The following is a 25,519-nucleotide window of genomic DNA, read 5'->3' as shown; positions in this document are numbered from 1 at the left end:
AACAACCTGGAACTACTTGGCCACAGGCATGAAAAATCAAGACTTCAATGAAACTACTAAAAAAAAAAAAAAAAAAAAAAAAGTCTCCCCAAAGACATCACTGGATTTACAGTTGCACAAAAGGTTAGATACAAGGATTTTTAACTAAATCATGGACCCATTCCTTTTCTAAACCTAACAATATCTTTCTCTTTCCCCATGCGATAATGATCTCATTTCCTTCTACATATTCTTTGCAACTTTTCATTTTGTAACATTTTCTAACCTAATATAGTTCTCACCAAACCTCTTAACTGTCCAGATTTTTGCCTCATATTTTTAGTCCATTCTTTATAAAATTTATGTTTTTTTAGGCAAATCACTGAGAAATTAAGTTACTAAACAATGACAAATGTTCGAGTTTCAGACTTCATAGTCTCCAGAAAATTTGTACTAGTACAAAACCTGCTAGCAACTTTTCACATTTACAGGAGTAGTATTTAAAATCTGTCCCTATTTTTGGGCCTTTGTCCCCCCATTATTTCTGTCTTTGTCCAGATTCCTTGTGCTAGGAGGTTAAGAGGTATGGTTCTTGGGCCTATTTAACCTATAATTAACTACTTCAGTGTGCATATACTTTGTACCATATTACTCTCACTCTTTTAGGTCATCTTTAACATTTAAACTTATTCTGTACTGAACCTGAAATTATATATCTTGGGCTATATCACTTGTTTCTCATCCATGTAAATGTTTGTAATAATGTACTCCGCTTTTAATAAATTGTACACTTAAAAATGTCACTTATCACTTGACATTTCTTCCTCAAAATGAAACAATAATGTTATAAACTTTACTTTAATTGTACACTAAAAATGTGACACAAATGTATATATTACTATGCAAGTGATGTTCTTCAGTTCTTCTCTCCAGGCCTCCACACAGAATGAGTACATTAGACCTGGTCGGACTTTCCCAGTAAACAAATGTCAGTTAAAAACAAATACATAAAAAGCCATTAAAGAACATCTACACTCTAAATCTGCTTGCAAATGCTTTCAAGACAATGGATACTCTTGATAAATTAAATAACTATTAGCTCCAGACAGACTTTATTTGTACATACTTTGTTGCTTGGATGTTACCTTACTATTGTGTTTTTTAACCAAATGCAGCACAAGTATTTGTATATATGTAAATACATTTACCAATGTTTTAATAAAAAAACAACTTTACAGTGTTGGACTTCATCATCTTTATATTCTTATTTGTGTACGAATAAGGATTAATGGACCAGTTTACTCACCTGATTATCAAATGGAAATAAATATTAAATGTACATTCCTATTGGTCCATTTGTAAAATCAGACAAATCAAATGTTCTCAATTCTTCTTCTCCTTCTGGCTTTTCGGGTCGCCACAGCAGATCACCTGTCTGCTCATGATTGGCAGTGGAGTTTTACAGTGTCTAGTTGCCAGCCCGGCACCTAACCTTCCAAAGAAGGAACACACATGCATGCACTCATGCCTAGGGCCATGCCCTCAATAATATGCTTAAATATGTGACATAAGCCAGCTACCTGTAACAGGTATGGTATGTAAGTGGATTAACAATGTTTTTTTTCAGGAGATTACAGGGAAGGTGGTCACAGCCTGTACTATAAACTCTCTTCAAAGTGACCACTTTTTTTTGTCAATAACACTTGACTACAAGTATTCCAGTAGTCAAGAACTCTGGGAAGCCTTATAAAAAACAAACAAAACAAAATAAAAATAATGCTCACATCTCAAAAGGAACATGTTGGAAGCCCATGGTACTTAAGCAATACTGATAACATTCTTTACAATAAAAAATGTAGAACAAAATGGTACAATATAACCATACCGCTTACCCCTCTCTGACCAGCATGCTCTAACTATTCAAACTCCCTCTAGTAAAATCAAGTTACCTGCAATGGGATGCTTATAACAAGCATTTATTTGTATACCGGCATTTCATACTTGGTAAAATGCCAAAAAAATGACTAATTCATTCAAGACAGAAATGCCACAATTTGAGGCATTCTTTCAAATGTTAATTGCAAACTAGACTTTAGGAATATGATAAAACTCAAACAAATGGCAGGAAAAACTGGACAATCTGCATTACTGCCTCATTAACAGCTACTTTGCATACTCAGAAGGTGAAAAAATAAGTAAGGATATTAATAGAAGAACCCAGCGGAAAAAAACCCAGCAATTTCACCTGAAAAAGAGATTCCAATTGCATTCAATGACACATTACATAATGCAAGATTAGGAGACAAGCTGGATTTCACTAAGTCAAAGTCATTTACAACAGAATAGCTAGTAAAAACGATAACGTAAGAAATATCATTAGCAACTTTAGTCACTGTTTTTCTAAATGCTATAAAAACTTTTAACAATTAACTCAGGAACTAAGGCTTTGTTAAAAAAGTTAACCCAAAATAAATTAAATGAAGAATAAAGATAAGATTTGCAATCCAGTTTAATATGGGAAAATCAAAACAACCTATTATTAAAATACCAAAGGTATCAGTTTGGCATAATGGTTAAAGTCTTTGCCTCACAGTAACAAGGTACAAGGTTTGAGTCTTACCTAGGGTTATTGGCTAGACTTAAAACTGCCCTTCAGGGCTAATAGCCAAGTATTCAACTATAAACTGAAAGAGAGTGCTAAGAAAGATAATTGATGCTGAGAAAGGATCAATATTCTCCTCTGACACTGAGAATCTCTTCCACTTGACACTGTAGACCATTTTAGTGGAAACACTCTAACAGGCAAGAATAATATCATGGACAGAGAGGGTGAGCCTGGACTTTCTTACAATTACTGGAAATGGAGAAACCATGCAGTCAGTTTTAGGGTGTGAAGACTGGAAAGCTGTCTTTCTGATGGGTGAGAAATGAGATCCTATATGGGATCCAGAATTCAAGGCGGACAGTTGAGGTAAGACTAAAGGAAGGGGAACCACATCTGGCAAGGATTACTGAGCTCTTCAGCATGCTAGGTTCCTGTAGAACTTTCAGGATCAATGGAAGGGGTGGGTAAGCAAAAAGGTGGCCTGTGGGCCAATGTGAACTACAGCATCCCCTTTTGGGGGAATCAGAACAAAATACTTGCTGCATTTGAAGGTTAGGGAGAGGCAAAAAGATGGCAACAATGCTGACCCCACCGGCTGAATATCTTGTTTGCTACTGATTGGTTGAGGGGCCACTCGTGAGGAGTCCTAATGGACCTGCTGAGTCTGTCCAGCAGAACTTTGGTTACCCACTGAATCTGTGTTGCAATCAGAAAATGGTCCGAAGATATCACCCATTCCCAAACTCTCATGGCCTCCCTACACAATGGATAAGAATGGGTTCCTCCTTGTTTGTTGATGTACCAGACTACTGATGAGGTCTGTGTGAACTGCAATCATCCCCAGAGGGAGAACGACCTGAAAGGCTTGCAACGAAAGGAGGACTGCTCTCATCTCTAGGACACTGAATCACAATTAGGGCTCTAAAGCCGACCACATGCCTTGGACCATCTTCCTTTGGTAGTGTCCCCCCACCCAAACTAGGAAGCGTCCATGGTCACTGGGGCTATGGTGGGGGAAAGAGAGGAGAGCCTGCCCAGAGACAAGTCATTTGATTGTATCCACCACTGTAGATGGTTCCTGCAGATTGAAGACAGTTTTACGGGAGCAGATTGCAGGTGATAAAGAATGGACCACTAAACCGCTATGGTCCACTGAATAACCATCAGAAATGTCTTGATAAGAGGACTAGAATGATCACAGCTGCCATTGATCCCAGCACCCATAGAACCAAAGTTGTTGGTTGAGAAGGAAGATCGAATAAATCTTGAACTTTTTGTCTCACAGATAATATGCAATGCATTGCTAAACAGGCCACTTGTGTTGTTGTGTCCGATTGTGGTTCCTGTGAACTCTAGTTCCTGGACAGGCGTCATGTTTGATTTTGCCAGATTTATTGTAATGCCCAGGTGGCTGAAGATTCTCACTAGATAGTCTCTGGACTTTTGCAGAAGATGCCTTGTTGGTGCAGTAAGGAGTCAATCATATACAGTGGCTATAATATAAAAAGTGTACACACCCCTGTTAAAATGCCAAGTTTTTGTGATATAAAAAAAATGAGACCACAATAAATCATTTCAAAACTTTTCCCACCTTTAATGTGACCTATAACCTGTACAATTCAATTGAAAAGCAAACAAATCTGTTAGGGATAAAAATATATAAAAAAAATGTACAATAAGCTGGTTGCATAAGTGTGCACACCCATAAACTAAATATTTGTTGAAGCACCTCCTATAATTTTCAATCATCTATAGCTATAGAAGAATTAATGTACAACCTTAATCTTATTGACCCCATCTCATTCAGCGAGCATTTAGTTAAAGAGGAAATGTACACATATTACTCAAAATGCTATAATACATGGTCTAGACTAGATTTTTTCTTAATATCCGAATCCCTCTCTCGTCTCAAAATAAATTTCTCCCTAGAACCCAGGTTCCTATCTGACCACTCAAAATTCTCTCTAAAGATCAGTCCTGACTTAAACTCAAACTATTCATCCAGTTATAATAATTGGTCATTAAATAACAACTTGCTTCTCAATAAGGATGTTGTCCAAGCAATTACAAAACCCTTAGTTGCACTCGATTCCAACCTTGACAACACTGGCATTCCCATGGATATACAATGGGCTGCTTGTAAAGCTTATATCAGAGGTATTATAATCAATAAAGCCTCCTATCTTAAAAAATGCCATAAAAATAAGGAATCAAAACTTTCAGCTAAGATCTCTGAACTTGAGAAGCAACACAGACTTAACCCAGACCCTAATATCTACAAAGAATTAACAGACTCCCAAAACCAATTGCTGCTTCTTCATCAACAAAATCTAACCCTATTTGAACAGAAACTTATTGCGTCTTATTCAGAATGGGCACATGTCCCTTCTAAATTCTTGGCAAAAATAATTAGAAATAGTCAAACTCCTCCTAAAATCTCGTTTATACAATTCCAAAACAAGATCTTTAATTTGGATTCTGAAATATTACAGATATTCTCACTTTTATATTCAGATATATATTCAAAAAAGATAGATCCCTCCATCAGTCAACATATGAGTAGCTTTCTGAATTCTATCAAATACCCCTCTCTAAACAAGTCTCAAAGTGACATGCTTTCAGCCCCCCTAAACCTCCAGGAAATTGAAACAACTATCTCTATGCTTAAAGTAGGCAAATCTCCCGGTCCAGATGGATTTACAGCCGAGTTCTTTAAATCGTTCAAAACAATAGTTTCCCCTATTCTATTAAAGGTATTCAATTACATAATAAAGTATGGCATATCAGACTTACACTGGAATACTTCGAAAACTATTTTAATTATGAAAAACAATAAAGATAAATCTGATCCCCATAACTATCGTCCCATCTCACTGATAAACATTGACATTAAGATCCTAGCTTCGCTTCTAGCTAACAGACTAAAAAAAGTCTTACCTTTTATAATATCCCCGGAACAAGCAGGATTTATGACACATAGACATACTTGGGACAACACCCTAACATTAGACTCCTTAATATACTTGACTAAAAAAGAGAAAAATCCGTTCTATACCCTGACGTTAGATGCATCCAAAGCATTTGACAGAGTTAATTGGGAATTTCTTTTTCAAACTATGGCCCAATTTAAAATACCTACCCCCTTTATAGACATGATTAAAGTTCTTTATAAAAACTCTTATACTTATCTATGGATTAACAAAAACATCTCTAAACCCTTAAAGATAACTAATGGGACAAGATAGGGATGCCCCCTATCTCCTTTTCTATTCAACATATTTATAGAACCACTTTTTCTTTATATTGGTCAAAATACTTTTCATAAGATTCCCAAAATATTAAATACCGAAATATTATTCTCAGCTTTTGCTGATGATCTAAATATTTATTTTCAACTTCCTAACACTGACCTGAATAAGATTGTTAACTCTATTAACATGTTTTCAAAAGCTTCAGATTACCAGATTAATTTTAAGAAGTCCCATATCTTTCCCATAAATCCCCTAGGTCATAAACCTAAATACTTCCCTAATTCTCCCTTCAAGACTGTATTTGACATCAAATACTTAGGGACCCACTTTGAACACAACCACCTCTCCATGTTTCAGAACAATTTGCTTAAAGCTTGGGCAAAAATATCTCTTGATCTACGCAGATGGGAACGAATGAATCTTTCTCTTTTATCTAAATCAGCGATAATTAAAATGAATATTTTCCCCAGAATCCTCTATCAATTTAACTCCACAGATCAAACAGTGTCAAAATCATTCTTATGTAGAATCAGTAAAGAACTAGCCAAATTTTTATGGTATCCTAAATCAGTGAGAATTTCATATTTTAAATTAACACTTCCTAAAACTAAAGGTGGGCTTGGTCTCCCGGATCTTCACCTATACTACACAATCATATATGCCAGTAGGCTATTATTCATCTCAAATCTTAATAATAAAGAGTATAACTCTTACCCTATCTGGGCCAAATTGTGTTATCAACATATTCTAAGCAGTAAAATCAATCCTGTGGCTCTTCCTTTTCTGTCCTTGGACACTATAGACAATTTTAACTTATCTGCTAACATAAGACAAAAAATTAGATCCCTTCAAAACATGCTAAAACTCATTAACCTAGACAAAACTCTTCCCCTTCTTCAACCTCTTCATTTAAACCCCAATATTATAATGAACAATATATCAATAAATCTTTCTAACTTCCCTCTTATCAAAAACCTCACGGTCTGGGATATACTCAAACATAAAAATGAAACACTTACCAATCTCTGCATAATTCTCAAAGTTAACAAGAAATATTTAACTATCCTTCGCCAGCTGCGAGAGTTAATATCATCAAAATTTGTACAACTTCTAGATAACAACCAAGATATTTCCAAGTTAGAGACGATTATTCAAACTCTGATCTCACCGGAAAAGATGCTCTCCAACTCATACAAACTTCTAAGCTCTATTATTCACGAATCAGGCTGTCTTTTTTCCACCTACTGGGACAAATGCAACCCTCAACTATCGATGAAACAGAAATTGTCAGCTATAAAAAACACCCTAGACTATTCACCCTTTAAAAAACTTTTTTTATACGCAACTAATGATTAATAATAATGCTTACTACACTCCCTCTATATTATCCAAATTTGACTAGAAGAAATCCCCCTCCTGCCCGTGTTGTACATTTCCAAATGCCGAATTAATTCATGTTTTATGGTCCTGTAATTACTCGCATAAACTCTGGACATCACTAAAAGTTCACCTCCAGAAGATGGGATACCATAAATCCACCCTTTCCTGGGAATTAGCTATCCTTCATATCCCCATGAGTGATCTCTCTAAATTTGATCTACATGTTCTGGTTTTTATATGCTCGCTCATGAAACTCTATATATCTAAAAATTGGATAGACCGTACTAAGTTATGTTGGAACAACTTTAAGGAAATGGCTCATTCATACATTGCAGCACAAAAACTTATTATAAAGAGCCCTAAAAAGATTGCCCTCTTAATAAAAGTTTGGGAAAAGGTTAATGCTCTCATTCTGAATGAAGCATAATTTTATTTTTCCTATCTAGGGAATAAGACTACCTTATAATTCATGTCTATTTTTACAGATATTTCTCCTATTTGGTTAGCTAATTGTATATTTTGTATATATTGTATATTTTTTGTTATAAGATCATAAATTCTGACCGTTCTTATTTTCTTTTGTTAATTATGTGCCCAGCCTATACTCTATTTCATGTACTAGCAATTTATTATTGGCTGCGCATCCTATTGTTGTTGTTATTTCTTATGAAATCAATAAAAAGTTTTTTTAAAAAAAAAAAAATATTTGTTGAAGCACCTTTTGATTTAATTACAGCATTCAGTCTTCTTGGGTAAACACCTGCCATCAATTAAAGAGACTCTGATCAACTCCAAATAAAGTTCAGCTGTCTTAGTAGGATTTTCCTGACATTTACTCAGTTGCCTGCTACAGCAAAAGCTATGGTTCGCAGAGAGCTTACAAAGCATCAAAGGGATCTCATTGTTGAAAGGTATCAGTCAGGAGAAGGGTAAAAAAAAAACTTCCACTGCATTGGATATACCATGGAACACAGTAAAAATATGGGACAACAGCGATGTTGCAAAAAACTGGATGCCCCTCCAAAATTGATGAGAAGACAAGATGAAAACTGGTCAGGGAGGCTGCCAAGAGACTTGCAGCAACACTGAAGGAGCTGCAGGAGTTTCTGTCAAGTACTGGTTGTGTGCTACATGTGACAACTATGGGATAGGGTTGCAAGACAGAAGCCTTTTCTTACACAGTAAAACACCCAGGACTGGCTAAAATTTGCAAATCAATACATCAAGTCTGCCAAAAGCATTTGGGAAAATGTGTTATGGTCTGATGAGACCAAGGTTGAAATTTTGGCCTCAATTCCAAAAAGTACATTTGGCGCAAAAACAACACTATTCTCCATGGTGAAGCATGGTGGTGGCAGTATCATGCTTTGAGGTTGCTTTCTTTCAGCTGGAACTGGGGCTTTAGTCAACGTGGAGGGAATTATGAACAGTTCCAAATACCAGCCACTTTTGGCTCAAAACCTTCAGGCGTCTGCTAGAAATCTGAAGATGAAGAGGTATTTCACCTTTCAGCACGACAATGATCCCAAGTATACATCCAAATTAACAAAATAATGGCTTCACCAGAAGAAAATTAAAGTTTTGGAATGGCCCAGCCAGAACACAAACCTAAATCCAACATAAAAATCTGTGGGGTGACCTGAAGTGGACGGTGCACAACAGATGCCCTTGTAATCAGACAGATTTGGAGCACTTTTGTAAGGAAGAGTGGGAAAATATTGCCATGTCAAGATGTGCCATGCTGATAGACTCCTACAAAAGAAGACTGAATGCTGTAATAAAATCAAAAGGTACTTCAACATAGTATTAGTTTAAGGGTGTGCACACTTATGCAACCAGCTTATTGTACGTTTTTTTATTTTTTTATATTTTTTCACCTAACAGATTTGTTTTTCAATTGAACTGCACAGGTTATACATCACATTAAAGGTGGGAAAATTTTTGAAATTATTTATTGTGGTCTCATTTTTTATATATCACAAAAACCTGGCATTTTAACTTGTGTACACTTTTTATATCCACTGTAAGTATGGAAACACCTGGAATTCTTTTAGCCAAAAGTGTAAATGTCTTCTGGAGCACCTGTCAATCTTGATATGATAGTACACATCCTGAAGATCCATAGAGCACATCCAAATGTCCTTGTGCAAAAGTGGCAGAAAGGACTGAACTGCAACCATTCGGAATTTTGACTCCTTGAGAAATGATTCAAGTTGCTGAGGTTCAAATTAGGTCTCAGGATCCAGTCAGGACCTTTGATGACTTCTGACTGAGTTGTATGTTGGGAGATGACCCCTGATTGCTTCCAGAGATGGAGAGTCAGGTAGCACTTCAGGAAAAGCTGAAAAGGTTTATCAGGGGAAAGGTTCCCTGGAGCCCTGATTCTGTGGAAGGCCCCTGTGTCTGGGGCAGTGCCTGCTATTGAAACCTCCCCTTCAGCCTATATAAGAAGTATCAACATGCAGGTCTTGAAAAGATCCTTGAGACTCCCTGAACCAAATTTTCTTGCCTCCTCACTGGTTCTTACAGAAAGTTCACTGATGAGTAGAAAACTGATACCCACAGCAGACAATGTCTTTCCTTCTTGCTCACTGCAGGTTAATGTACCCTTCACAGATGGTCCAAACAAGGAGGATCCACCAAAGGAGGCGTTAATGAATGATGCCTTGAAGGGTTCCATAAAGTCACAAAGCCACATCCAGGCATATCTCCTGATGGCTATGCCTGCACCGGCTGCTGGTGAGGTGCCTTCCACTGCATGCAAAATCACTCATCAAGGAATTGACAAGGGAAGAAAGGGTAGCCAGTTGTGGAGGGACCTTTTTCAAGTCCTCCTCCGACATGGTTTCAGTAAGAGAGCTGGATAATTCCTTAACCAGGTTTCTCTGAAAATGGGTGAAGTGTGCCAAGTAGTTCAATGACCTCAGTGTGAAAGTAGCCGAGGTGCAAATGCATTTTCCGTGTCTGTCCAATGTCCATACCTCTCAACCTCTTAGAGCAGAAAATAGAGCCTAAAATGATGGGGGGGACAAACAGGGACAGATTTTAAATATTGCTCTTACAAACTTAGAAAGTTAATAGAATAACAAGTTTTGCATTGTCATGAATTTTCTGAAGGATGTGGAATCAAACTCAAATGTTTGTCTTTATTTAATGACTTAAATCCTCAGCTATTTGCCAGAAAAGTACAGATTTTAGGAGGAACACACCAAAAATATGAGGCAAAAATCTGGACATTCTGTGAAAATCTGTACAGTTGAGAGGTATGCTAATGTCCTAGACCCTGTCTGGCAGGTGGACAGTGGAGCTTTGCTCTGCTAGCTCCTTTTCGGCAGCTGTTGCAACAACAATGGCATCTACAAAAATGCCTTTATTCCAATGCGTATGATCCAATGGCAGACTGAGGAACCTGTCAAGGACCTAAGGAATAGGCTCGACCTTGTCCGGTTCCTTCCAGGCCCTGCAGGAGACTAGATCAATCAGCTCATCCACTGCGGAGTCACTCAGGACATACACGGACCAGTCCTGAAAGCCTCCAAGAACACGGATTCCACAGAAGGAGGAGGCTAAGCTGACCATCCACCTTTCTGCTGGATAAGTTCTATAATGTCTCCAAAGGAGATGTCCTCAGGTGGTGAAGGAGATCCATCTCCCTTATGGAAATCAGTGTCCTCTGTGAGGAACTCCATAGGGGATTCCATGTGCCTCTACATAAAAGTTTCTTTTGAGGGACCTCATCCGTGGGGTGTTGCCTTGGGGGAAGTAACCTGAAAGGTCCTCAGGACAGGCTGATCTAGGGCAGCACTGATGGGCTCAGTGCTCAGATCTGAAGGAGGATGGGGCAGACCCTGGGTGTGAGGAGATGACTCTCTAATCCTAGAGAAAGCCTTTTCTGTAACCCAGAAGGCTGATGTACCCAGGGAGACCCCTTCCCTCTCCCTTGGAGCCAAAGTCACCAGAGGTGAAAGAGCAGAGCCACCCATGGACCTGAGGCCTCCTGACAGAGTCGAACCTGAGAAGTAAAAGCCCAAAGCCCCAAGGGAAAGCGATGGATCCAACAAAGTTAGAGCCAAAGGCAACTCCTTAGAGTTGGCACTGATGTCTCGGATCTGGGACCCACTCTGATCTGACAAAAACAGAGCAAAATTGGTCAGGGATATAGTCAGAGTTGAGGAAGGAAGCTTCCTTGTATCCGACAGACTCTCTTGGGTACACAGGCTCCTGGGATTCTGAAACCAGAGGTTGGATTGGAAAAGGAGTCTGCAAGGTAGGGGAAGGAGCACTCACAGATCCAAGACAGGGTGGAGATGTCAAGACCCCCCCCATTTGGATCTGCACTCAGAGGAACTTCTGCATCATCCTGTCCATAGTGGCCTCGGTGAAGCTTCAGGAAGACCTGGAAGAGGTCAAGAAAGCATTTCTTTATTTGGATGGCATTTGAAGAATCTTTGAGGAAGAGCTGGGGATACCGGTTCCACCTGGAAGGCCAGTGTAAAGCTCATAACCACTGGATCTGAAGTTGTGGGGTCCGAGGAGGAAGTGCCTGGAATGGGCAGTCCTAAGATCATAATCACTCTTTTTTAACCTGTAGAGGACCTAGGATCCATAGCCGACATAGAGGTGCTTGGAACAGAGGAAAATGGATCCAGCAGAACCTTCGGATCAGACACTTGCTTCGACACACTTAGAGCCACAGACAATAGATCTGAAGAGATATTCAGGATCCGATGACTTTCTGGAGGGGCTCAGATCCGATGCAGACTGATCCTTGACCCTAGGTCTTTTCTAACCATGCTCTGAAAAGTCTCCTGAGGAAGCTGAGAGGGGAAACACTGAAAGAGGGAGATTGCAGCCAACATGTTTAAGGGGAGTTTGAGCCCCAGGAGTGGAAGAAGCAGGCAGCAAGCCTCTTTAAAATAAGCTTGTTCCTGTAGTTGGCCAAAGCTTGGGGACTGAACGCTGCACAAACAATGCACACACACTATATCAAGATGTCTTAGTCCTAGGCAATAGACACACTTCTTCTGGGCATCAGAGTTAGGGATCTTGTGCCCACGAGAAGTGCATTTCTTGAAACTTGTTGGTTTCTCAGACATGACCAGACAGAGAGAGAAGCCACAACAACAGGTGCAAACACACGCACACACACGCACATGCAGGCAACAGAGAAACCCAGCTACCACTAATAACAGCCAATAACTATATTAACTATATCAACTTAAGTTTTAAACTAGAAAAACACTTTTTCTAACAAAACAGCAGACTGCCAATGGCACAAGAGAAAGCCAAGAGAAACTCTAAAGTCCCTAATGCCTGCGAGAAACAAATAGGAGGGAGGAAAAATAAAATAAAGAAGAATCCAAGAGCTATGGACGGTGCAGCGGTTTGCATTGTCGCCTCAAAGCAAGAGGTTCTCCGGTTCGATTCTAGGCTGGGTTGCCTTCTATGCAGAGTTTGCATGTCCTCCCTGCATTTGTGTGGGTTTCCACCAAGTTCTCAGTTTTCCTCCCACATTACAAACACATGCATCTGGAGCATTTCTTCCTGGACCTTCGCTGAAAATTGGCTTGTTCCAAGTCGGACTTTCCCAGTAAACAAATGTTAAATAAATAAATAAATAAATACATAGGAAAAAAGTGCTCTAATAACTGTACTTATCTCCAAAAAGACCAACACCACTAGCTCGAGACCGGAACCTGGATACAGAGCATGGCAAATGAGATCTTGGGGAGAAGAGTATGGCGCATTATGGTTAGAGGGAGGAGCTCCAGACTTGGATCCTAAAGTCTTGGAAAGCATCCAAGTCAGATCCAATATCAAACTGGAGACCAATCAGTGAGGAAGAACGAAAATTACATCAGATGCTAACTTAGACAAGTGGATGGGAGACTGTAAATCTACCCCAGGGGTGTCACCTCCCTCTTGGATAAGGGCAGTCATAGACTCGTGCTGCAAATATAGACCATACAACCTGGTCAATAAGGGAACAAGCATATAACATGGCTATGCTTATAAATGCCCTAGGGTCAATAGCCTAGTAACCTTCTACAAACCTATGAAACATGCAAATGAACCACATGGAATATGCAAATATGGGATCCCTAAATGGTGGGCTAATTTTGAATGTATAAAAAAGAGGTGCTGCATGGCCATGCTTACACATTTTGAACACTGAGATCTATGGTGTACATGATGGGAGCTATGCAAGGAATTTCCAGCAGCAGTAATCCCATTCCATGTGTCAGCAGGTGCCATCTGAGCTAGTACTTGCAATGTTGTGTACTGTGGCCATCCATGCCAATGGATGAGGTACAGATGGCAGTTAACTTACAACTGCTTGACAGAACAACAGATAGTGAACCATTTCTGAGTGGAAATAGATATTGGAAGGGTCCCAGCTGAACTGTGCTGTCCATAAATAGAACTGAGGATAATGAGGCATTAACCATCTCAGCTCCTGGAATCTCCATGTGATATATGGGGAACACATTAAGGATATGCAGTCATCAGCCATGTAAATACTAAGTCCATTCCTTGATTTTGGGCTTAATGGGGAACACATTAAGGATATGCAGTCATCAGCCATGTAAATACTAAGTCCATTTCTTGATACTGGGCTACAACATGTAAAGAAACATATCTAGTTACCCAGAACACCAGATGGGAGAACCAACACCATGTGGGCCTTCTATGAAACAGAAGTCCTGAGCACTAGCTTGCACCTTAGGAAGCCCCACCTGGTTCACTTCCAGAACTGACAGGTGATGGACTGATGCACAGTCTACACACAATACATTAATTACAATGTGTCTGTGTGCCACTCAAGCAATGCATGTAATTCATATATGGCTCATATTCAAGTTATATCAATGTTTCCCTTGAGTGGACTTCTCACATTGTCAGACTGCTTGGTAGATGCACACAAACGCCAGACAGGCCTCTACACAGAGCTACCATGCATGCCTGGAAAAGGCCACATATATTATGTTGCATGTTCCAAATGATGCAAGATATGCCCTAGAGGCCTGATTAAAGGCACCGATATGCAACCCTTAGATCATGCAGGAAATGCCTTTTAATACAGTCCATGTTGAAACACAAAACATAGTAAAACTGGTGTTTGGACTAATGAAGGGATGCTTAAAATGCACAAACTCCTCTGGTGGGGTGCTCCAATATGGTCAGGGCATATGTAGCAAAACATCTGTTATGTGCTGTGCTCCACAGCTTGGTACTGTACAAACAACTGGAGTGCCAAGAGAACATCATAGCTATACAAGTCATATAATCAGCAGAAGGGCAGGGAAGACAGTAAGGGGAGGAACATGCAGCTACAGAGTGACAGCCAAGGCAGAGGCAGGTGCAATACAGCACTTGGCAAGGAGGTGGAATCTGGTCCACAGCTACAAGTCATTACATAGACACATACAGAATAAAATGAGCATGCAGTATCACATTCAGGCTATGCAGGGCTGCAGAGATGATCAAGCAGTGCATCAGACATTACCATAAGCACATATGTTAGGAAGTTGGCAGGCACAGTCATCACTTGCAAAGTTGGGGGGACACACTAACGTGGTGGAAACACTAAAATGTGTGGAGGGGGGGTTAGGGAGGTGAACATGGTAATCATGTAGCCCATATGTGTGCAGGAAGTCAAGCACCATTATCATCTAGTATTAAGGTTGGACTATAACTATGTGACTGCTGCCAGTGTCCATTGTGTTGACTTGAGATGTTGGGGATGGATCCAGTCCAAGACACAAGAAGGCTAGAACTCAGTGCGCAGGTTTACCATGAGATGGTATCTGATGTCTTGAGCCCAATGACTGTCATCACCCATGACCTGGACAATACCTATAACCAAGAGTGGTAAATTATGTTACAGCATGGAATTTGACATGTAAAAGTACTGTGATCATAGCTTTGGTTCTTACTTCAGTTTTTGCTGAGTATTTTGTGTACTTGCATTATTTTCTAGTACAGACATATTTTCTAGATTTTGTCCTTATATATTTTGTTTAGCTATTCCAAAGAGAAGATAGGGAATTTGTTTGGTGATAAATCTATGTAAAGCAAGAGCATTTAGGTCCTGTAATGTAATCAAGCAAATTCAAAAGATTAGCACATTACAGAAAAAAAAGATCATCTCAAAATACAACATTGGCCACATTCATAAATGTTACCACAAGCTGAACACCTCACAGTAACCTTTTGGAATTCAAAAACAGTCCTACGACAGTGCTTTTTGCATGAAGATGCACAGCACCATGGTGGGCTGTCTCTGCAGCTGTGCTAAATGGTAATAAGGCAGTCTGGGTGGGGGGGCATATGGTGATTAGCCAAGTGCACTCTGCCATAACTGCCTGTGGTAAGGCAACTAAGAAACTCATGGAATAGCTAGGCTGCATAGATTAGTACAGGCTGCTCCTGGTCCTCATGGTGAACATGGCCAAAACGCCATGTTAACCCACTGTGGAAGAGGTGATGGAGAGTTTAGTGTTATTGGTAATGTTAGGAGGTGTGTGCATGATGGTATGCCACGGACTATGTGAGAGTATTATGTGTGAATGCATGACTGCTTGGGAGTTAGCAGTAGGGGAGTTTGTCAGAACGTAAGCTAGGTGTGAATGGGTGAATACAAGTGTGTCCGAGTGTGACTGGGTGGGAAGGGGGTTTGTGGTCAGGGTATGTGTGTGTGGATGGGTGAATGCAAGTGTGTCCAAGTGTGACTGGGTGGGAAGGGTTTGTGGTTGGGGTATGTGTGCGCGCGTGCTCCTGGGTTGGAGTGGTGGTCATACTTCTACACACCCCTAGACTAACAAGAAGAGCCTACAACAACCTCGGTGGGAAGAACTAGCAGCCACCAGCCATACCTGTGGAAACTCGTGACTGGGCAGCACTTAAGCGGAATGGGGACCAGGGGTGGGGGGGTACCACTAGCCATCAGTGATGCATCTTTAGCTATGTGACCTAACAAAACACAGTGTTCAGGGGAATACTAGACACCAGGGATAATCTGTATGACTTGTCTTAAAGGCACCTACTTAGAAAGAAAAAAATGTGCAGGGAGCCACTAAACACCAGGGGTAACATTTTTCTAAAATACTTAATTATAGGAAAATAAAGGGAAAATATAAAGGGGTAAAAGGTGATTTGAACCCAGTGCCCTTGCCAAAAGAATCCCTATCACCATTATCCCACTGCACTATCTGGTAAGTTAGTGCAACAGGGTTTTCTTTTTAGATTTGTTGAAGATCTCGGCCATTATATAATACCTGCAACAATTTGTGACATAAGAGGAAGAGAGACAGGAAGTGTTCCTCCTACCAATTCTGAGAGTTGCAAGGATAACGGCCTTAGACATAGCATGCACGTACTGAAAGATATAATGTGAAACTCCAAGGACAGACTATAATCATCCATGAATTACCAGGGAAAAAGGTGACACCATGGACAAGTATGGGCTATGTCTTTTGTGTGCATGTGTGTGTTTTACTGTGTGTTTGTAGGAGAATGACAGTGGTGGTGGGGTGCCTGTGCTTAACAATGGGGCTGACACTCAACTACCACAGAAGACTATGGACCTGCATTCACCATGGTTAACAGTAATTCACAGACATGCAAATTACCTGATAATGAGGTCTTTTCTCATTTCAGCTAATGTTTCTTTGAATCAGAAATCTCCATCTTGCAAACAGGGCCTTTGTACCACAACCCTTAACTCAAATTGTTGTAAGTAAATACTCTAGACAGTGTGAACAGTTAGGGGGTATGTATTTTCATTTTTTTAAAGGTCAGACGGAAGACATAGAACCATCTTCTTAAAAGAGGTGATCTAAATAGTGAAATAGTTAAAAACTACACAGAAAAGACATGTCCGTCATTGTTTTGGGAGGATGTATTAACCTGCTTTTTTACACAGAAACTACAGATTATCCAACAGGCAGGGATGGGCAGAGTATATGAGGCAGAAAAATTATCAGCTATCCGAGTCTCTGTGTGTTTCACTTAATTACTGGGTGTCAGAAAAATATGTATTAGTGTATGTATTAGTAATATGCTTAGTGCATTTAAGGCTTGAAAAGGGTTAACACATTTATTCTATTTCACACTGCATAAAATCTGTACAAATTGCAGAAGCTTTCTAACCTTGTATTGTCATGAAAATATGCACAGCTATTGCTTATGTTTTGGAAATTTACAGGAAAGCAGATAAGTTCTGCTTGTGTCAGGAAAATAATGAATAGAACAATATTAATGTTATGAGACTTAGACAAGGAGTTCTGCTTGTGCTGTGAGAAAATACACAGCTGCAGAAGCTATAGATAATCAGAACAAAGACTGCTTGAAAATATGAACTGCAATCAGTATTTGCTTGTGTCTGAGTTAGAAAAGTACCTTGAAATGTAACACGTATTAGAACTACACAATAGAAGTTTGTAATGGGCTAGGGTCCACCAAGGCCAGGTTGTTTTTCTCAAAATGTTTTTCATAAATCCAGTCGTGTCAGCAGAAAATCTGAGTAACATCTGCTGTAGAACAATACTGAAAGTTGTGTTTGATTACGTCAGCCATAGAAGGCAATGTCTTGTAAAACAGTATAAGAACAGCATACTTCCTGTTAGTAGTTAGGCAAAATCCTGTATTTGCATGTTTTTGTCTCCTTGCAGCAAGTTATTAAATGTGCCTTAACTGAACCTTATGTGTACTGGTCTTTGAAGTTTTTACCTTTGACAGATTGGTCCTTCGGACCAGAAACCCTCACTTTGCCTCGGATCAGACAGGCCAGGTGGCTTGAAACCGTACGGGGAAGAAACCACATCGGTTCTTCTTATTTGAAAAGCCCTCCGACTGAATTGTCGTACAAAAGAGGCCAGACACTTTCTGATCTGCGACTGAAGGACAGGTTTTTCACGAACCAGGTGATCAATCACGAAGGCTCAGGTAAGCTGAATCTACTTTTTTCTGTTTTAGTTCGGGGCAAGATTTGTATTGTTTTTGTCAGGACTGCATTTTTACAAGTCAGGGACAGAAAAGATTACTGTCTTGTCATAGATCAGGGAAACAGAGCAGGTAGGCAGTCATTCTGAAGAGACTATAACAAAATCCGTGGTACCACGTTAAAAATAAGGAGTTACGTAACGATTAAAAGGTTAGAACAAAATGAGTAATAATTGCACAAAAAGACCCCAAAATCCGCCGTTAACCGAAGACGTGAAATACATGCAGTCACAGCGTGCTGATAATATTAAATACTACTCAAAATGGGTTAATAAGTATGAATTTGACAGTAAATTAGAAAAATCCGCGCTTGTTAAACTTGTCAAACAGCTTAAAACTGATTCCAGAGGTCGGGTAAAAAAGCAGCGCCAATAAGGAATTCCTCAGGCACACAGGTGGATTGAGGAAGTAAACCGTAGGGAACAAAAAAGCAATAATTCAAAAGCAATGTTTTTAGATAAGGAGGATAATAACTTAGTAATAGCATCGGCCCCTCCGCCTCCATTACCAGAATATGAAGCAAGTGAACAAGTTAGTCCACCCCCGCGATATTCTGCTGTTACCGTAAATAGAGACACTACAAAAGCAAAACCGTTTATTAGCGATCTCAATGAGACCAGGTCTCGAACACGGCAAGTAATTCAAAAGGGGACATCGAATTATATCAAATGGGTAGAAATTCACGATCTAAGAGTGAAGAAGAAATATGTCCACTCATAGAAGTGCCTAATCCTCAGGCAGGGCAAGAAGGTCAGGACCGAACTATTCTAGTGTACAGACCCTGGACTCCGGAAGATATCCGGAAAGCCACTGAGGGAATTCCCCATCCAAAAGTTAATTTTAGAAAGTTCTTAGAAGATTTACAAGGAATGAGGCTGAGTTATAATTTAAACGGAGAAGAGGTAGAAAAAGTAGTCAGACAAATTGTGGGACCAGATTGGCACATGATTAGTGGCAACTGGAATCCCCGTGCGCTCAGGCCCCTCCCACATAGCAGCGCAGAGCTAGACAACAGAGTGAAAGGTCTTACAGACCGAATCTCTGAGAAATGGAAGCCTAGGGCAGACTGGACTTGCATTAATCAATGCATCCAACAAGAAGGTGAAACTATTGACAGATATTATGCCAGACTGTTAGAATGTTTTAATAACCATTGTGGAATGCAGGTTCCTGAAGATCAGACACAAGATTCCCCATATGAGCAGCAGTTAAATAATGCATTTTTGAAAGGCAGCATTGCACCCATAAGCAGTTTTATTACAAAGCACATGGTAGATCATCGTACAAGCAGGTTATAGTCATTACTTGAATATGCTAGGCAGGCCGAAAGGCATTTTAATAGCAAAAAGAAAAAGAAAGCCCAAGTATTTTCTGTAGAAGATGGAGCAGAAGTTTATGTAGTACAGTCCGAAAAAAAGGGCAAGAGAAATGCCCAGGGAAACAAACAATCTGATCAGCGATCAGAGGACTTTGAAGGGCGAAAGAAAAGGGGTGAATGTTTTAAATGCGGTCAAAAGGGACACTTGGCAAGGGATTGCAACAAAAACAAGAAGGCAATCACGGAAGACAAGGAGGGTGAGGACTGACTATATGATAGTCAAGAATCACTAGAATGGGATAGCAGAGAAAGGACAAATGAGAATGTGACAGAGGGAGTACAGGATGTGACAGAAGAAATAGAGGAAGTGCAGGAAGTTATGGATAATGAAGAAAATGAAATATTGGATTTAGCTTTATTGAGCTTAGAGCTCTATTTAGCGGACACAAAACCAGAAGTTACACTCCTGGTAGAAGGGAGGGAAGTAAAATTCTTGTGTGACTCAGGGGCATCACGGACCCTGCTACATCCCTCCAAACTGCCAGAAAATTCAGTCACCTGATTACATACTAGTGAAAGCAGCTAATGGACAGCTGTATCGGGAGCCCCTCTCCCATAATATTGTAATAACTGATCCTGTTTCAGGATTGACCCAGAAAAGCAAAATTGTTGTTTCTGCAAAATGCCCAGTAAACCTCTTGGGCAGAGACCTTATGCAGCTATTTGGTATAGCAGTAGTTCCAACTATGCTTGGTATGGAAGCACAGCGACAAATTGATACCTTTGCAGTGCAATCGGAGGGCGAAATATTTTATTGGTACAGCCAGGACTTGGTTACGACTGGTCCAGGGGCAGTGACTGAAGAGTTGATGAACGTAGCCATCAGCAAGTTCTCCTCCCTTGACATTGATAAACAACATTTGTTGCACTGTACTCTGTATTACTGTAATACACCAGGACCTGATAAGGAATATGAGCAAGAATTGTTTAGAAATCGTGCAAATAGATTGATATTACGTAATCTGTACTGGGACATGGAAGGGAACAGTGTAGCCAGCTGTTCATTGCCCCAAGAGTTCTTTGCACTCTATAAATCTAATCGATTACCACATGTTAGCTTAACTAAGGACAAGAATGTAAAATGGGTAGACCTAGGAGAAACAGTCATGAGATGGGAAAATCAGACAGAGTTAGAACTGTCAGAAAGTACAGTTTTGTACCTACCATAAATGTAGATGTTCGAGTGTTCACCCTGCTGCAGTCATCACACTTGGGTTATCCTGTTCCAAAGTCTTGGTCCGACGTCGGTTGCTGTCGCCTCATCCCTGACGTCAGTGCGCCAGGGGTACATATATTGCAACAGACGCCATTTTCTTCAGTTTTTCTTGCCCCAGATGTCAGGTGCCCCCAAAAAGGTGATCCAAATCAGTACCAAAAAGTGAGAACACTGTACAGACACAAAACCCCTTAAGCTATAAGCAAATACATCAGTAAGGCATAGCAGAGGTTTAGCCAGTAAATCAGAGGGGTTGGAGGGAGGGTAACCTGGACTGCAGCAGGGTGAACATTCGAACATCTACATTTATGGTAGGTACAAAACTGTACTATGTTCATCGTGTTACCCTGCTGTAGTCATCACACTTGGGTTGAGTCCCAAAGCTAAGGTAGGGTGGAGGCATTACAGAAGGTTAGAGGAGGCAATGAGCCCCTGCAGAACTGCAGTGGCGAAGCCTGCCCTGGACTTAGAATAAAGAGGTAAGTGATAGTGTTTGGTGAAGGTGTGTACAGAACTCCAAGTTGCAGCTTCTAAAATTTCCTTGGTAGGAACCCCCCTGAGAAAGGCTGTAGAGGTAGCTGTTGCCCTGGTAGAGTGGGACCTAATGGTAGGAGGAACTGGTTTCCCATGATGGGTATAGCAGAATCGTATGCAATGGCCTATCCATTTAGAAATGGTTTGCTTGGAAATGGCCTTCCCTTGAGAAGCTGTAGCATAGGAAACAAAGAGCTGGTCAGTTTTTCTGAAAGCCTTAGTTTTATCCAAGTAATATCGAAGCTGCCTGTGAATGTCCAAGGAATGTAGGAGTCTCTCACCTTTGTTCTGTGGATTGGGGAAGAAAGAGGGTAGATGGATGGTTTGATTTAAAGCTACGCTGGAAACCACCTTAGGCATGAAGGAAGGATTAGTTTGTAGAGAAACTCTGTCTTGATGAAAAATGAGGAAAGGTTCCACTGCCATAAGTGCCTGTAATTCTGAAACTCTCCTAGCAGAAGTTATTGCCAGGAGCAAGGCAGTCTTCCAAGATAGGAACTGAAGGTCTGCAGAAAAAGCTGGTTCAAAGGGAGGCAATGTTAGTTTTTCCAGAACAAAGTTGAGGTCCCATGTAGGCGTAGGAGCTCTTCTAGGTGGTCTAATGTTTTTTGCCCCTCTGAGGAACTGCCTTAGGAGTGGATTTGAAAATAAAGGTGGATTTGTGTCGTAGTGAGCTGAAATAGCTGAAGCATGGATTTTAATAGAGGAGAAGGAAAGTCCTTTATGCAACATCTCAGCTAAATACTGCAGAATGTGAGGCATATGAGGCTGAGTTGTATCTAGGCCTTTAGCTTGGTTCCAAGCAGAAAACCTTTTCCATTTGACAGAGTAAGCCTTCCTGGTGCTCGGCCTCCTGGCTTCTAGAATAACATCCAGTACTGCTTGAGAAAGAAGGGCTGGTTGGCTACTTAATTGATTTGCCATGCCGCCAGGTTTAAGGTTTTGATCTGGCTGTGTAGAATCTGCTTGTCTTTCTGTGTGAGCAAATGAGGTATTTGAGGCAATATCCATGGTGGGTTGAGCCATATTCTTCAATAGTGGGTACCAGTGCTGGCGAGGCCAGTCTGGGGCTATGAGAATCATTCGAGGTTTCTCCTTTTTGACCTTCAAAAGAACCTTTGTGAGAAGAGGTAATGGAGGAAAGGCATATACTGTCAGGTTTTTCCAACTGAAGGAGAGAGCATCCACTTTCCATGCTTGTTGGTGGAATGTCCTTGTACAAAATTTTGTCAGCTGGTAGTTTTGAGGACTGGCAAACAGGTCTATATTTGGTAAGCCCCATCTTTGAGTTATCATTGCAAATATTTGTGGGTCTAGTTTCCACTCGTGGGGATCTTTGATGTTTCTGCTTAGGTCGTCTGCCAATGTGTTTTTCTGTCCTGTCAGGAAGTGAGCTTGTAACTGGACTTGGTAGATCAGAGCTGTGTTCCATAAGATCATTGCTTGCCTGCAAAGAGGGTAGGAATGTGTGCCCCCTTGTTTGTTTATGTACCACATTACTGTGGTGTTGTCCGTCTTTATTGCCAGTTGTCCAGGCTGTACTAGATCCTTGAAGGCTGTCAGAGCTTTCTGTACAGCTAGCATCTCTTTTTGGTTTATGTGCAGTTTTCTTTGTTCTGCAGTCCATAGGCCTTGAATGCATTTCCCTGCCATGTGAGCCCCCCAGGCGTAGTCTGAAGCATCTGTTGTGATAGTTTGCCTGGGTGGGGGCAAGGTGAAAGGCTGACCCTTGTTGAGGTGACATGCCTGTCCCCCACCAGAGAAATTCCTGTTGAAGGCAGGGAATGAGAGATATCACTGTGTCCAAGCTGTGGCTGTGTTGAGACCATACGCTTTTTAGGTACCATTGTAATTTCCTCATATGCAGTTTTGCAAATGGTATTATCAGAATGCAAGATGCCATGAAACCCAAAGCCTGTAGAATTTTTCTTGCAGTTAATTGGGTCTTTGTTGCCATTGTCTTGAAATATTGAGTCAGTTGTAATTGCTTGTCAGGTGTAAGATAAGCCTTCTGGGCCGTTGTGTCCAAGCTGGCACCCAGGAATGTCATTTTTTCTGAGGGTACTAGTTTTGACTTCTTTTCGTTTACTGTGTACCCCAGGCAATTTAGTAGATGCTTCACAAAAGCCAGATGTTGTAAGAGAATGTCTTTTCTTTCTGCTTGGATGAGGCAGTCGTCCAGGTATGGATATATTTGAATTCCTCTTTGTCTGCAGTATGCAATTACTGGTGCCAGGCATTTTGTGAATACTCTGGGTGCAGTAGATAAGCCAAAAGGCAGTGCAGAGAATTGATAACGGGTTGAACCTACAATGAAACAGAGGTATCTTTTGCAACTTTGTCTGATAGGGACATGCAGGTATGCCTCCTTGAGTCCAACGTTACCAGCCATGCTTTCTTGCCCAACATGGGAAGTAGCTGCTGTAGTGTTAGCATCTTGAATTTGGGAACTTGTAAGTGTTTAGAATTGAAAGGTCCAGAATTGGTCTCCAAGCATTTTCCTTCCTGGGTACTAGGAATAGTCTTGAGTAAAATCCTTGGCCTTGCTCTTGAGTTGGTACCCTTTGAATGTCTCTCATGGCCATGAGAGCTGTAATTTGTTTTTGAGCCTCTGCCCTTTGATTTTTGTGGCAGGTTTGGCATTCTTCTTTTTATTGGCAACGTGTGGAAGTGGAATCTGTATCCTCGTAAAATTATGTCCAGGACCCATTTGTCCTTTGTGACCATGTGCCAGTTGTCTACAAGTAATGCTAGTTTTCCCCCCAGGGGGGCTGACAAAAGAGCTTTGTTTGGCCAGTTGAGGTGCAAGTCATTGAGGTTTGCCTTCTGGTGGCTTGAGACCTGTCTTCTCCTCCCTTCTGGGTTGGAGTGGTCCATTGGCGAGGTTTATACTGAGCTTGTGGTTGTCCTCTGCCCCTTGGACGCCTGCATTTATCCCTCTGAGGCCTGTCAGTGGCTGGAAAGGACCAATTTTTGGTTGGCCAGTTTCTGCTGAAGCGAGGGGGTTGTACCTGTAGGAAATCTTTGACTGTCTGCATTGATTTTGCCTTATCCTCCATTTTCTTTAAAACTTCTTCTGCTTTAACACCAAAAAGAACATCCTGCTGCAAGGAAGCATCTAGAAGTTTTGCTTTAACATGTTCAGGCAGACTCTGCTCCTTTAACCAGGCATGCCTATGTATAACTGATCCAGTGACCGCTGCTCTGCAGGAGGCCTCCAAGGAATCAAACCCACATTGTAAGGTTTGCTTGCCCACCTGCTCGGTGGCGTGCAACAAATCCTGTACTTCTTTCAATTCAGATTGTCGAGGAAGAGCTGTTATCTTTTGTTTTAACTGAGAGATTAGAAATTGATGATACTTAAGCATATGAAATTGACAGTTTAGAGCTCTCATAGCTAAGGTGGCTGATGTGTAAACCTTTTTCCCCCATCTGTCTAGTGCTCTTGAATCCCTTTCAGAAGGTACTGGATTTTTAGCCATGGAAGCCTTAGCCCCCTTGGGACCCTGGGAGATAGTCTCTGGGTCAGCTACTGGGCTTTTGTAAAGGAATTTATGGGAATCAGGTACTCTGTAATATCTGTCAGGCTTGGACGGGGCAGGAGGCACAGAGTCAGGGTTGAAACTGGATTCTAAATAAACATCATCCACAATGTCCAGAACAGGAGGGATGGCTAGAGATCTGTGTTGGGGGAGTAAAAGAAACTCTCTGAGCCTTTTCTTGGAATCAGAGTAATCCTGACCTTCCCAGTGAAAATGCTCCCTCATAGTGTGTAAAGTTTCCCCAAAAGAGTAATCTTCTGGAGGGGAAGCTGAGGGAATAGAGTCCTCAGCATCAGAATCTTCATAAGGAGAGAAGGAATAGTCTTGGTCTTCAGAGGAATCTGAAGAAATAGACAGTTGTTCAGAGAAAGCAGATTCTTCCTCTTGTCTAGGCCTTTTGTCAGGAGGAGGCTGGGAACCCCTGATAAGAGTAATCAGATCTTCAGCCATCTTAAGCATCTGTTTCTTAGGCATAGGGCCTTGAACAGGAGACTGAAGTGAAGCTTTTTTCGATTTGGAAGGAGTCTTCGATTTTGAAAACGTTTTGACTGTAAGAGTCGTCGGTCTGAAAACGCCTTCAGAAAGCGAAGGTGTTTCAGAAGTACCGGCATCCTTGGAAGGTAAGTTGTC

The sequence above is a fragment of the Protopterus annectens genome, chromosome 1.part1 (assembly GCF_019279795.1).
Source record: "Protopterus annectens isolate FY-2018-M chromosome 1.part1, PAN1.0, whole genome shotgun sequence".
Taxonomy (NCBI): Eukaryota; Metazoa; Chordata; order Ceratodontiformes; family Protopteridae; genus Protopterus; species Protopterus annectens.
This window is presented reverse-complemented; position numbering follows the sequence as displayed.